The 15,828-nt window shown below is 35.4% G+C and overlaps 1 long non-coding RNA gene across 1 annotated transcript in view; it reads right to left on the minus strand.

The window, feature by feature from the left end:
• Nucleotides 1-7,142: 7,142 nt before the first annotated feature.
• LOC147836287 (uncharacterized) overlaps nucleotides 7,143-15,828 on the minus strand; it is a 59,355-nt gene continuing 50,669 nt past the window's right edge. The window contains exons 10-13 of the long non-coding RNA XR_015493382.1: nucleotides 14,080-14,162; nucleotides 10,587-10,631; nucleotides 10,352-10,447; nucleotides 7,143-7,287 (exon numbers count right to left, since the gene is read on the minus strand). This is a non-coding gene — a long non-coding RNA (uncharacterized LOC147836287). The remainder of the gene's footprint in view (nucleotides 7,288-10,351; nucleotides 10,448-10,586; nucleotides 10,632-14,079; nucleotides 14,163-15,828) is intronic.

A 15,828-nucleotide genomic window follows, 5' to 3' on the forward strand; every position in this document is an offset into this window, starting at 1 on the left:
AGAAAAAATAAATAAACAGGGGGGCTAATACTTCTGACTTCAACTGTATAGCCACACTATCTCTACAGAAACTGAGTTTGACACCACTGCCATACACCTTTCATTGGTCTTTTGATAAAACAATAAAGGTTTCTTGTTTCTTGCCAACAAAAATGCTCTGCAACAGAGAAGTGCTCTTAATTTTATTCCAAGCTCTATGCTCTGCTAAATTTTCAAATAATAATAATAATTAAAAAAATGATATTTTTTTCTTTAATTTAGGCAATATTTGAACCACATTTACCACCCTGGAAGCCTGACAATTTATCTCTGACTTACTGCACTTTCAGAAACAAGAAATCAGTGTAGGCGCTCTGTATCTTGCCCTAACTTCAATTCTTCTCATTTATATTGAGGAGAAGGTTTCAAACAAGCCTAAAGGACTCTATTGGGTATATGCCGAGCTAGTGCTGTTCCCATGCTGATACACATCCGGTGATCTGTTATTGTGAACTTTTTTCCATTTTATACAGTTCCTTATACAGCATTGATGTTGTAATGTCATTAAAATACATTCAGTTAAATAAACTTTAGCATTTATTTAGTTGCTCAAGCGTAAAACGAGACAAAAAGCTTTTTACTCGCACACGCACGTCAGAATCGACAGGCTAACGCAAAAGCTCCATTTAAAATACTGGAGTAAAAATAAATGCTCATATTATAAAGATATGGCGGGGAAATGTAATTTAATGCAGTGCTTCTTGTACAATCTGAGACCCACTTTAAATCGGATATCACTCAGTGAATATCAGCCAGTGGAGATTGCTGATTTTTAAAGAAAACAGACTTTAAATGCACCGGATTTTGCATTGACATTCAATTTGCCGGAAGCGCTTAACCCAGGTTACTGGCAAATTAAAAGTCCTATTAGCATGCTTTGGCATATACCCCATTTTGATCAGGTGTGTATAATTAGGGTTGGAACTAAACTGTGCATAGCTGTGGCCCTCCAGAAAGAGAGAGTTTGACACCTGTGGTCTAAAGTAACACTAACTGTTCCACTAATTTTTCTTTAATTAATTTACAGAGTTGATTTATTTTTGCGATCTTCTGCAAATTTAATTTAATATTAAAATGTTCAATCTCTGAAAAGTCCTCCAAATTATCCATTATAGCCTACTAAACGCAAACACAAATATATAAAAATGAAAACTACCCCAAAATCGAGGGGAAAAAAGTAATACAGTTTGATAATTGTAATAAAGAGAAAGGTTGCAAAATCAACAGGAATTTAGGAGTTGCCTCACAAAAAAAATAAATAAATAAACCAAATAAATCCTACCTTCTTCAGTGCGCCCACATGCAGCTCAACTGTCACTAGTCTACACGCGTCCGACACACCAAATAAAACATCTAAAAAAAAATTTTAATTGCTCTAAAATTAACACAAGGTTTAAACAAAGCTCTGGGGCCTGTTTCAGTAAGGAGGTTCAAACAACTCAGAGTTTAAACTTGAACTCTGAGTTGATTTACAGAGAGATTAAAAACTCAGGGCTTTTTTTTGACGGTCCATGCGCAAAACGGAAAGAGCAGGGTGCAAACGCTTTCAGGGCAAGTCAGAATCCATATTTGCTAATTTAAGGACGGGAAAATCCGCTTTGCGCTGTGGCACATGCTCTAAAAGGGTTGAGTTTATTTTCTTGATAATGAGTTATAGATGTGTTTTGAGAATAAACCAATCAGAGTCTCATCTCCCATTCCCTTTAAGACCCAGCTGCGACGCGCCATAAGAGCATTTGCTATTTACAGGACGTAAAGTAAGTGTAAGTAGAATAACTGAGCATTTCACAAGCAAACAGTTAACAGTTTTTTTAACAGAAAACAGTTAAACAGAGCATCTACCGCGCAAGAATGAGAGATAATCGATCTACTTTCACTTTCGCTCTCATGGATAGGGAAACCTTTACGCACAGACATCAATTAGCAAATAAATAATTAATTTTGTTTGTTAAGCGCAAATATTTGTTTCAAAACTATTTCTAAATTCAGTTCTAATTTCCAGCAAACGAATAAATAAACAATAATAACGAAGTGTGTTCAAAAACCTGAGTTATATCCTAAAACACATGCTGTGCCCCATATGGTATAAAACCTGCAGGTGGGCAAATCTAAGCTTGTTTTCAATAAAACAAATATAAATATGGATATAATAAATAATACTGCTAATTATAATAACATTATACAAAAGCAAATTGAATGAACTAAACTGAAAAAGCCTCCCAAGATGAAGAAGGCATAAAAGCAGTGGTTTTTCATATTTATGTAGGCTAGAAAATAATGTTTTGTAATATTTTAATCCTTTATATGTATATCCTATAAATATTCTTATTATATCCTATATATAGGCCTATCCTTAATATTAAAAATTTTTCACATGTAAAGATATTTGCATATTGCTCTACATCTTGTGTGTAGGCTACTAAGCAGTGTGTAAGCGAGGCACAACTCTGCACTGGAGTTTAGACCGGGTTTGTTTTGGTCTAATGAAAAATCTATTATAATTTCTCAAAATAGCAACACACCAGCAGTGCGCTCAGAACACCTTCCTTTTTAGACCATAACGCCTATGGGCGCACATATGAGAGCAAATGCATTAAAGAGCATGGCGAAACGCCTCAAAACGTCTCTTGCACCAAGCTGAAACTAGCAAACAAGTTATGCGCCGCACCTTGCGCCACATTACGCCAGGTGTATGATAGGGCCCTCAGAGTTTTCGGTTTCAAAATAGCTGATCTGAGTCAGGTCAATCAACTTTGAGTAGACCAACTCAGAGTTAAGCGCACACACCGTGACTATAAAAAGGCATTATCAATGGAGCGCAGATATTACGAGTGACAATGGCAACATCTGAACAAAAAGAGATCACCATTTCTTTCTCCAGCTGAACTTGATGTGGTCATGCAAAGTTATAGCAAATATGAGCGTATATATTTAAAAAGAAGCAACCATCAGTGAAACAGAGACAGTTAGCGTGGGAAAACAGCTGCTCAAGTTAATACGTAATTTTACCTTTAAAGTATTTAAATATTTAAGTATAATAATATAAGTAATGTAATGTGTGATGTTTATAAATTTTTTTCTAAACTTTTATACACGTTCACCAGTTTTAATAGATTTAACAGTGCACTTGTGTGTCTGTCTTTTTATTGATAAAGTGATAGAGTTTGATATAACATTTAGAAGGTAAGCAGTACTAAAAAATAATATTTAGAAAGAATAATAATCCCATTAATCTAGTAACAGTACATGTCGAAGGTCAGTGAATTTAAGCTAATTGTTTATTGAAAAGGACATGCCATTCTCGTACGTGACTTTGTTCTGTGTGTGACTAAAATGTAGGCAATAGCTGTTTCCATCCAAATATATATCATATATTTATGTGCAAAACTGGAATATCGCATAAAAGACGTGTGAATAAAGCAGCGTTTCCATCCAACGAGTCAAAGAGAACAAAATTGTCACTTCCTGATTAACTGGCGCCAAATATCAACAGCAAAAACAGAACTTACAGTGGTAGAAGAAGCTGCGTCAATTATTTCTATATTTAATAAATGTACTTGCGCCACAAAAGACAATGAACGCGTGGGGGCGTTTGAAGCCATGAGACGCGGAGACTCTTGACAAGCTCCAGATACAGAAACAGCTGTTTTAAGGCATTTTAGAATGACTAAAACAACATTTAAGACGTGTTACAGTGTGCTCAGCCTGCTGGTTTGTCCATTCACACACATTTTTATCATCATATGATGACCTTTTTTAATGTACATGCTGTAATTTGTTAAGTAAAAGAGTTTCCATCATAGTTTATGCGCATAATTTCTATCAAATAAAAGTTTATCCTACTCAGTTATGCGTGTTTTTTATGCGTATTTTTAAAAGTTAACTGCATCATGACGTTTCCATCAATCGTTTTTATGCGCATCTCCAAAATGAGCATTAAAATAAATGGGTGGAAACGTAAGGCTAAGACAAGAAATACCGCTTCATCTTTAAAAAAGGGGAGGAGACCGACAGAAACTCTGAGTTTAGAGAATAAAACCTGCTCATGACCAGGTTAGGTTCACAGAGTAAGTTACCACAGTAACTGACTCTGAGTTAAAGTTACCTTTCTTTCAGAAACAGGCTTGACTTACCCTGCTATCTCGAGTTTGACAAACCTGCCATTTTGAAACGGAAAACCCAGAGTTTCTCTCATTTAAGGGTTAAAATACTCTGAGTTTTCACTTAACCTCCTTTCTAAAACAGGCCCCTGTACTATAAACCACCCAATTCCCTTTTCCCCCCAAAAAAACATGTAATCAAATGCCACTTACCCTGAATCAAACAGCTGCTGCAAATCAAGATGATCAGTCCTGTCCAACACCAGAGAAAAAAGAACAAAAACACCAGTTAACTGCAATATAGGCGACCGAAATTACACAAAATTGCGTAACTCTTAACAAACCATCAACAATTCCAAATCAATATTAATCCAAACTACTAATCCGAGGTCTACCACCTAGACCAGCCCCCATATGTTACAAACTGTCCAGACAGCCAGTAACATAAACAAGAGCCAGGCTGTCAATTAAACAATTAAAAAATGAAAATTTACTAAAGAATTTAAAACAATTAACAAATTCAGAATAAATTATCTTTAAAAAATGTTTATAAAATTCTGGTGCTGGAGAAAGACCACTTAGGCAGCCCAAGCCAAACAACAAATATTAGCTTCTCTCAATGGAACAAAAGAGTGACCCTGCTGGAAGGGAACAATCTCTCAACTTTGGCTAGCAATTTAGTGAAACTAAACCTTTAAATGTCCATGCTTAATCTGTCATCGATAAGGTCTACTGATAAAAGAGTTATCGACAATCAGTAGATCATTAAGTAAATGATTAATTAGTGTCCATAAATATAATATATTAAAAGATGTTCCCCCCTAAATTCACCATACTCACATTTAAAAGGAGAGTTCATCCAAAACTGAAAATACTGTCACCATTTACTCACCCTTTTCTTGTTTCAAACCTGTTTTACTTTTTTCTGATGTTGAACAATAATATACAATAACTTGTATGGTAATGTCATTGCTGTTGAAAACTTAAACAGTAAAAGCTAAATTAAGATTGTTCCTTAGTTTATTACTTTATTATTTATATTGTGAGACAGCTAAAACATTTCACAAAATGTGCTAAATCCTATAAAATTGATAGATATAAAGATTTGATATTTATCTGGATAATTATTGATATTGACTAACATGAAAAAAACTGTAATAATTTTTTTTTTGCCATATCGCCCAGCGCTGTTAGCCATATCAATGTGTGCCTGAATCAGACAGAAAGTAACACAGAGCACACAGCTGAACCTCACACCAGAGGCCTCATGTACAAAGACTTGCATTGAATTAATACTAAAACATTGCGTACAGACAAAGCTGTAAATGTGTGTACGCAGTAAAAAAATCTGATGTATGAAACACTGCGCACACGGAATCCCTCACATATTCTCTTAGTACATGCAAATTAATGTGAAACTGAGCGCACGTGCACGAGCGCAAAACCCCTCACTGCCTCTTCCCTCGTATAAATATGGTAATGACTCCACTTTGGCAAAACTTAACGAAAAAGCAATGGCAAAAGCAAGCAAGAAGAGAAACATCACAGAATGTGAACTGGACTGAGAGAGTTTAGGTGACGCGGTTAACACAGTGATGTCTGAAAATCGCACTGAGAACAAATTAAAAAAGAAATGATCTGATGTAATAGTGTAGGTTATGAGGAGAACAGTGGCGCACCGTCAAAGTGTGGACCGAACAGGTGGGGGAACAGGAGATGCTGAGCTAACACACTTTGAGGAGAGAGTTGCCTCAATTGTGGGCGACACTTAAGCAACTGTCTGGAGTAGTATCCGTGTCTGTGGGAGACACAGATGTATTAGAGGAAAACTTTGTTTGGGCGGTATATGAGCACCCCTCCGCTCTTATCAAGACATCGCCACCGGCATTTTAGCTGCCCAATCACCCGATCTACAACTGACCGAGTGCGAGAATGTGCATCATTGTATCTGTGCTCTTGGTCAGTTTGTGGGCTGCTAGGGGAGGTTAACAGCCATGTCTTTAATGGATAACCACGGTCTCCTGATATGCAGTTAAATAATGATGCTCATTCATTAATTTTCTTTTCAGCTTAGTCTCTTTTATTAATCCGGGGTCGCCACAGTGGAATGAACCGCCAACTTATCCAGCACATTTTTACGCTGCGGATGCCCTTCCAGCCGCAATCCATCTCTGGGAAACATTCACACACGCATTTACACTTATACACTACAAGCAATTTAGCCTACCCAATTCACCTGTACCGCATGTCTTTGGACTGTGGGGTCAACTGGAGCACCAGGAGGAAACCTACACAAACACAAGGGGAACATGCAAAATCCACACAGAAACGCCAACTGACCCAGCCGAGGCTCGAACCAGCGACCTTCTTGCTGTGAGGCAACAGAACTATCTACTGCACCACTGCGCCACCATAATTACGCTCAATAAAAAATAAAAATAAAAACTTAACTGGAATAATATATTAAAATACAGGATAGCACCTGGAAATCTGAAACGGCTAATAAGCCGGTCATCACAGTGGGCCAGAAAATCACTGTGATCCCTCAATAACCTCAATAAGTCCAATTTGACAGTTTATATAATAGTCACATTGTCACATACCTGATTTATTTCCACATATGAAGGAGGCCTGAAACTGATCTCTGAATGCATGTGTTTTTTTTTTGTGTGTGTGTTTACACGGTTATAGAACAGATCCGATCTGTCACATATAAGCAAAAATCGGAATTGGGTCACATTTAACTGACCACAGTTTTGTATCACAGTTTTATATCTTGTGCCTTGCGCAGTTGTGCTACTGGTTTGTGGGCAGCCACATTTTGTTCTAACATACTACTTAATTGGGCCCCCCTTTCCATCCCAAAAAAAGTCTTTGCAAGCTTAAAACACCATGCCTTTTAAAAACAGATGTCACATTTACAAAGCCTGAGTCTGGCATTTGTTCTTGTGTTTTGTGTGTAAAGACGTGACTGTCCATGTTTATGTCACACTGCATATGTACCCCAAAAGTTCTGTTGACTGGTGATGTCAATGAAGATAACTTTTCCCGGCAACCGGCAACAGCTGATCCCTTGAAATTCGGGTCACGGCATCAATTTATAGCAGACTTCGTCTCCCCCAACACCACTGGCTTTGGTGGATCACTTCTACAGTTTGTAAAGACAGGACAGTGATAGTCACCACACAGACACACTCTTAGTTCTGTCTCACTCAAGTCCAAATCCATTCTCGCTTAACAATAAACTCTTTTTACATACAGCATCTTGTTTCTCTTGTTTTCTTTCAACACACAAAACTGATTTTAAAACAAAAAATGGACATTTCCCATGTACTTTTGTAAGGTTATTAATAATGCTATTTGGAAAATAATGAGCAAACTATTTATTTATGAAAAAAGTAAGTCACTGAAACAGTCCAAATAAAAACCCTACACTTGTACTCAATTTCAATTATAAATCATTGTCCACAGTTGCCCATATAGTAACATCTACAATGTGTGACAAAACTGAAACATCCAATCAATACATGTTGCCTGTCTGAGCGAAACTTTAAAGGTTTTATTAAGTGAGACCTTTTCTACATTTTTTCATTGCAGCTCAAATATATCCTAGACACAGGGCAACTGGCTGATGGGATAATTGTGAAGGAGGGAGCAACATGCCTCTTAGGAGCAGAATTTTAGACTTTAGGTCTGAGAAAAGAAATGGAGCCAGATGTGGGAAGTTATATTGCATGTAAATATGTCTGGTGCACCTGAAACATTAAAGAGCCCCTATGACGAGCACGACTGGCTTCTCATCAGTAATCAGTAATAATCCAATCAGAGTGATCCAAGCTTACTATAAATGGATCGTTTTCTTCCAACTGCTCTATCTTCATATTGGAAGAATCCCCCCTTCCACCCCATCTCCTCCTTTTCCTCCCTTCTCTAAGGGGGAGCTCTCGAGACATACGTGATCTCGAATCCGCTTATATGCTTATTGACTGGACTGGAGCCTTGGGCTCAAGTATCTCCGAGCTCAGGGTTCTCTCCCGGGACAGCATGCCAAGCCTGCTATAAACGCTAAGCATATCTAAGTGGGAACTCTTAAAAAAGGGTCATATTTTGGTTTTGGGGGTCTCCAACAACAGGCTGATATACATGCATATTACACGAAAGTTAAAGTGTTTTTGACATTGCATTAAATTTACCTAATTATCCCAATAACTCCTATATGATTCGTTTAGCGACTCATTTGTTCCCAAACCCCTTCTGAGCGCGATGCTAATCTGCGATGATTGGTCCGATGACCCAGTCTGTTAGGATTGGTCAACTGCCTTCAACACGAGACAGAGTGAAATGTCCACCACAGCTTATCAATATTGTTGAAGTAGTCTGAAGTTTATGTGTGAGCCCAATGGCAAAAACTAAACATTTTTGAAACTTGACCGCCGCACATGTGTAGGAACAGCTGACGGTGGCTATAGCGACGACAAACGGCAGTGGATTGCAAGCTCACAAATGCATTTAAATTCGTAAACAAAGCGGCACGCATCGTGTTTTCAACGTGGTTTTAGACACGATATGAAAGTTAACCAGATACAGTACAAGCGGTTACAAGTAACAAAACACAATTAAATACATAATTTGCAAGCTAGAGAAAACAAGAAGGCAACCATTTTAATCTTACTTATTTACACTTGTGAAATGGAGGAAGAAATTGATCCATGAACTGTACTGTACTGTAAAGTGCCTGTCAAGCTCTGACAAAGCTCTCCTTTATTGAGTTTTCTGATCCTTCCTTTAACAAACGGCTGTTGTAAGCATAAAAATGTTGCTGAAGCACACGTCAGAACAATGACAGGAACACAGCACAAGACTGGGGCTATAATGCTAAGGAATTTTTTTTTTTTTAATAAAACTTCAACCATTGACTCTTCACAGCCTCATCTTTGGTTAGAGAAAATAACAGTAACTTTCCCTCACGCTTCAGAGCACTGCGTCTATGCGACTTGATTCAACTGGGATCTGCTACAATGTTTGTCTTTACTCTTTGTCTTACTCTGTTACACACTGCATGGTAGGTCATTTTCATAAACCCATAAGAGGGGCTTTTTAATCAGTGTGCGCAATAGATGTGACGTGTACCTTAGAGAATGTGCTTCCTATTTTCAGTATGCATTCCCGATAGGAAATGCCTGCATGAGACTCATCTATAAGTTTATATCAGCTCTTTTTTCTAAACAATGGGTTTAAGTTCTTTTCAGATTAATAAGTAAATACATATTTGTTTAAATATATGTACAGTTAAAGTCAGAATTTTTAACCCCCCTTTGATTTTTTTCTTTTATTTTTATATTTACCATATAAAAAAGTCTTATTTGTTTCATTTCAGCTACAATAAAAGAAATTTAAAATTTTTTAAAAGCCATTTTAAGGTCGGGTGAAGCAGTGACGCAGTAGGTAGTGCTGTCGCCTCACAGCAAGAAGGTCGCTGGTTCAATCCTCGGCTCAGTTGGCGTTTTTGTGTGGAGTTTGCATGTTCTCCCTGCGTTCGCGTGGATTTCCTCCGGATGCTTCGGTTTCCTCCACAGTCCAAAGACATGCGGTACAGATGAATTGGGTAGGCTAAATTGTCCGTAGTGTATGATTGTGTGTGTGAATGTGTGTGTGGATGTTTCCCAGAAATGGGTTGCGGCTGAAAGGGCATCTGTTGCGTAAAAACTTGCTGGATAAGTTGGCGGTTCATTCCGCTGTGGCGACCCCGGATTAATAAAGGAACTAAGCCAACAAATAATTTCAAGGTTAAAAATTATTAGCCCCTTTAAGCCATTAAAACTATAAGCTATATTTTTTCCATAGTCTACAGAACAAACCATCATTATACAATAACTTGCCTAATTACCCTAACCTGCCTAGTTAACCTAATTAACCTAGTTAAGCCTTTAAATGTCACTTTAAGCTGTATAGAAGGGTTTTGAAAATTATCTAGTAAAATATTATGTACTGTCATCATGGTAAAGATAAAATAAATCAATTATTAGAAATGAGTTAATAAAACTATTATGTTTAGAAATGTGTGGGGAAAAAATCAATGAAGAAATTGGGAGGGAAAAAATAAACAGGGGGGCTAATAATTCTGACTTTAACTGTATTCATATCTAATATGCATCTTATTGCAGTTTGTAAGTTGCCATGTACTTTGTATATGTTTGCACTCATACAATTACCTCCTTTGGTCATTTATTTACTGCACTTGTTCAACTTCTTTACTCAGGGTGGTGTCTGTTCCTTCTTGGTTTTGACCACCCTGTTTAATATTGAGACTGGAAATTAAATATTTAACATGATTAAACCATGTCAAGCAGTGTTTTATAATATACATACAATTTCACATTTACAGACTATATAAGCACCCAAGTCACAAACTGATACTGTACCTTTATTTTCTGGAAAACAGTTTACCTCAGTTTTCCAGGAGTGGGTCTTTGCATGCATCAATTATGGGATCTTCAAATGTAAGCAAAAGAGATTGGTTATTCAAATAGAATTAAATTCATAAAGATGACTTGAGTTACTTAACAATAATTACATCTATGTACTATTCTGAGTTTGTAATTTACAGTTTGATAGTCATGTTTTGTGCATGTGAGATGAATAAATGCAAACTCAACAAAAATAACTCTTTGGATGAACACAATTTAATTGAGGGCAAGATTTCCATCCAATTAATTTGTTTAGCAGCAACTGAAAAAAACTATTTCCACAATTAAATGAAATTCAGTTGGTCTGACATGATTTTATCAAATAAAAGTTTAAATACTTTGGTATTTTTATTTAACTTAAACTAAAAGGTCTGATAAAATCATTTATGTCTATTATGTGTCGTACATTTCAAAGTCTCTTAGTTTTATTTGAAGTTATCCTAAATGAACTAAAAGAGCCCTTTTTAAGCATATTTCATGATACAGATACAGTTACAAATACAGTTGATTGAGATCTCAGAACTCATTTTAAGACAGTTGTTGCTCACTGAGCAAAGCAACGAACGGCATTATTGCTAATTAAGCTGCCAACACCCAAAGCATGCGTGCTTCTGCAAGGTAATCTCAAAACTTAAAGCATTACATGAAAATCTTCTAAATCTTCAAACTGAAGTAAAGATTAAAATCTTAACAAGTCTTTCTATTAACTTTGAACACCTAAGATTACTTTTATTGTCAACGTTTCCATCTCTTAATTCAATCCCAGGCAAACATTCTGGGAAATATAAATTCCCTAACCAGGGGTCCGTTCTTCGTACCTCGCTTAAATGATCTAAGATTATTTGGCAGATCCTGGATCTTTTAATCGTGATAACTGATCTCTCTGTAATTTGGTTCTTCAAACAAGTTCGCGAATCAGATTAGAATGTCTGGATTAACTGATCTGAGATCGCTGCGTGTGTTATGAAGGACAGATCTATCGATCCTCGAAATCATGATCAGCAATGCAACGAGACATCATCTGATCAATATTCAATTATCCATGTGAGCAAAATTACATCAAATTAGCATTAAATGGTTTGTTAAATATGACACGCAAGAACTTTCCACATTTGTTGAGCTGCAGGCTTTACACTGTCATTTGTCAAGACAAGATGCGAGTATTCATCATGTATTTCAATGCAAATCAATGTATTTAGTTCTACATTTAGAAAAGATTTCTTTATAATAGTAGCCGTTTTTTAATCGGTGTAATGAATAACTGAATGAATAAATGGTGAATAAAATGAATGAATAAAAGGTGTCTGCAACTTTTGTGAAGCATCAAATCACTGGCATATTAACTATTAAAACATGTTTATGACTGCATAAATGTATTATTGCTTTAAAAAAAGTCACATATTGTGCATTTCTATTATCCACAACTTGTACTAAAGCGATCTAAAAAGTTCATTTCAATAAGTTTTCTCTTTGCACCAGATGGCAGTCTTTTTACTTTCATTTCGAGGGTGCAGATTGCATACGTTTTATTAATTTGTATAACTTTATTTATTTTATTAATGACTATAACTTTATATATATAGTTAAAAAATATGTACCATTTTCCCAAGTTTATATAACTACTACTGTAAGAAAATATCAGAATTCGGAACATACTTTCTGTATTATCTTTGCTTGAACTGAGCCGATCTAATCCTTTTTATTGGAATTGAACCTGCTCCCGATCAGGTTTGAGCTAGCAGAACTGTTGCTATGACAACAACTCTCAGATCAGCTTTGAAGAACGAAACGATCCTGGATCGTGTCAAATTGTCAATATCCAAATCCAGCTAACTGAGTAATCCACGTACGAAGAACGGACCCCAGGTAGTTGGACCAACACAATATTGACCCAACACAAAATGCTTAAGTTAACTTCATAGTTTACAAAATGAACAAGCAGCAGTGATCGTTTTTTTGAAGTGCATGTTGACAGGTTAGATATTTAGCTTTGTGAACATGCCTCCTGTAGTTTTGAACTCGTTTACACAGCGCACACAAAACCTCTGCAATCATGATTTATCTAAACATGTGCACTTGATAGCTGTCTGGCAAACCAAAGTAAATGTTCCTTTTTGTAAAAAAATAACCCAAATTCTTTCTTGTGAGTAGCTAATGCATTCATTTAGACAACTAATAAAACAATATTTAGGCCTAGTAATTATAATTGTGATTATCTTCAGAAACATTTTTGATGTGCTGGTTGAAAGTCTCTTCACATTCTAATAGTAATGATTAAGTTAAATAATCTCAATGTATTTTTATGTATTTTTATATTCTGGGTAAGGCATAAGACTAAAAGATGTTCTTCCAATTAAAATTTGTCGGCTCATTAATTCCAATAATTCTGATAAGTAGATTTTTACATTTGTGCACCACTGTTCATGCAGACAAATCCGCTGTTTGTGTGTTCAGCAGTAATAAAAATGTTGATAATAAACTTTTTAAAATCCTGAATCAATTATGGAGTTACTTTTGCACGCTGGAGAAAGGATTACACCATGGCTGAAGTATTTCTTTTAGACAGGTCATGTTATGTTTTAAAACATTTTTAGTCACTCAAAGCTTATTTAAATTTTGGTATTTTACGAATGGGTTATATGCACAAAAGTGTTGATCGGCCACCAAAATCTTCCGGCGAAAGTTTGATGTTACTATTTTCAATTTCATAAAGGACCTTTTACAGCATCGATAATGTGGATTTTTATTTAGTTTAACAACAAAACATAAGTACATAGCGCTGTTCCACCTAGCCTGCTTTTTATGAAGTGAAGTTGGTTTTTTATTCACATCGCATTGGTTCATTTATGAACAATGTCAACCAGTGGCGCTGTCTCTTTATTGTTTACCATGCTACTTTGAATATTCGGTCTAAAATAGCATGTAAGTATAGCTTAGTAATAAGTGTAATTCCTGAACCTCGCCGGTCAAAGCAGAGTCGCTTTAGAACAAAGCACAAGTGTCTACTGTCACCTTTATGGTGTGCGTTTGTGATGTGTGGCATAGTTTTTAAAGCTACTATGCTAACGGTTTTGGCAGATCACCTACTGCACCTTTAACCGAGTCACCAATAAAAATAGCTTAATGGAGAAAATTAATTACACATCAGCATAACGAATGAGATGATATCAGGAACTTGTTCATTCATTTACTTTTTGGATTAGTCCCTTTATTAATCTGGGGTCACCACAGCGGAATGAACCACCAACTTATCCAGCATATGTTTTACGCAGTGGAAACCTTACCAGCCGCAACCCAACACTGGGAAACACCCATACACTCTTGCAGTCATACACATACAATACGGGCAGTTTAGCATACCCAATTCACCTATAGCACATGTCTTTGGACTGTGGGGGAAAACGTAGCACCCAGAGGAAACCCACGCGAACATGGGAAGAACATGCAAACTTCACACAGAAATGCTAACTCACCCAGCCAGGACTCCAATCATGACCTTCTTGCTGTGAGGCGATTGTGCTACCCACTACACCACTGTGATGCCCGGTAACAGAAACTATTGATAAAAAATAAAAAGGATTATATAATAAATGAATGAGCCTCAGACTATTAACCCTTGATAAAAGCAGGCCATTAAACATCAGCTCACATTATAAAATGAAAGGGGAAAACAATTGAGATTTATGGTTTACTAGTTTTTTTTTTGTGATTATCAAATTTTATTTCTTATTTTTCCCAAACACATTCATTTAGTTGTATTAATTTTAAGACTGTAATCTTATTATTATTTTGTAAGATTAGTTGTTTAACAAGTTGAATTAGATCAGTAAAAACCAGTTTTGGCTTTAGACTAATTTAATATATACAGGGTGATTCAAAAAGAACACCACAACTTCGAAAATTGAGAACTCAAACTGTTACGCCTGAGATGCTACAGAGTAGGCATGGGACGATAACTGTTTTCATGGTATACCGCGATTAGGAAAAGTTGAGGTTTTAAAACCGCCAAAATTTACTTTAAAACCGCTCCTAAGGTATGTGTAAGATTTTTTATTTACTTTTTGTTGTTGTTGTTTTTTAGGACAACAGTATCTTTTGCAGAAAAAATATCCAAAGATACCATTTTAAATTGTAAAAAAAATCTGTGATTTTTAAACAAATCAAGGCAGCAGAAGTGAATGATTCATTTAAATGATTTAGCCTGTAAATTAACAAATTTTGTGTTGTGAAGCATCCTATAGAGAATATTAATTTAAAAGATAAATATCTGAGGGGTTTACTCAATTTAGTCAAGCCTTTTATGTAGTTATGTATGTATGTATGTATGTATGTATGTATGTATGTATGTATGTGTCTATTTAAAAAAAAAAAAAACGCTTCTAAAGTATTATCTTAAAGTACAGTTGAAGTCAGAATTATTGGCCCCCCTGAATTATTAGTCCCCTGTTTATTTTTCCCTAATTTCAGTTTAACGGAAAGAAGATTTTTTTCCAACACATTTCTAATAGTTTTAACAACTCATTTCTAATAAATGATTTCTTTTATCTTTGTCATGATGGCAGTAAATAATATTTTACTAGATATTTTTTCAAGACACTTCTATACAGCTTTAAATAAAATTTAAAGGAGGGCTAACAATTCTGACTTCAACTGTATGTCTTAAAATGTTTATGCAAACAAAAATGTGAAAATCTCTGCAAAGATTTATCATCGGTGGATCAATTTTTTTTATACATTAGTTAATTTTTTAATATAAAAAACGGATCTGCTTTTTAATATAAAACAAATATAATATAATATAATATAATATAATATAATATAATATAATATAATATAATATAATATAATATAATATATAAACCCAAATATATTGTCTTTAGGCTGTAGCGCAAATCTTTCTCAATAATATTAGTAAAGACATTTGATACATTTTACAATTTATCCACAGTTAAATACATAACCTCTGATATTTTGTGACACTTTTAGAAAGGATAGATTGAAATTTACAGATTTTTTTCCACATTGTTCCTAAACTAGAAACCAAACTTAAAAACTACATACAAAAAATGTGTATGTAAAAAAAAAATACAACAGAGCCACCTTGTGGACAACTAAAATGTGCGTTTACGTAAATAAAATGTCAACATAGTGATGGACAATTATCGTAACTGTAGAAGACAAACACATATTATAGTCTTCAGACTGTGGTGCACATCTGACCC

This window comes from Danio rerio, chromosome 6 (genome assembly GCF_052040795.2).
Source record: "Danio rerio strain M-AB ecotype USA chromosome 6, GRCz13ab, whole genome shotgun sequence".
Taxonomy (NCBI): Eukaryota; Metazoa; Chordata; class Actinopteri; order Cypriniformes; family Danionidae; genus Danio; species Danio rerio.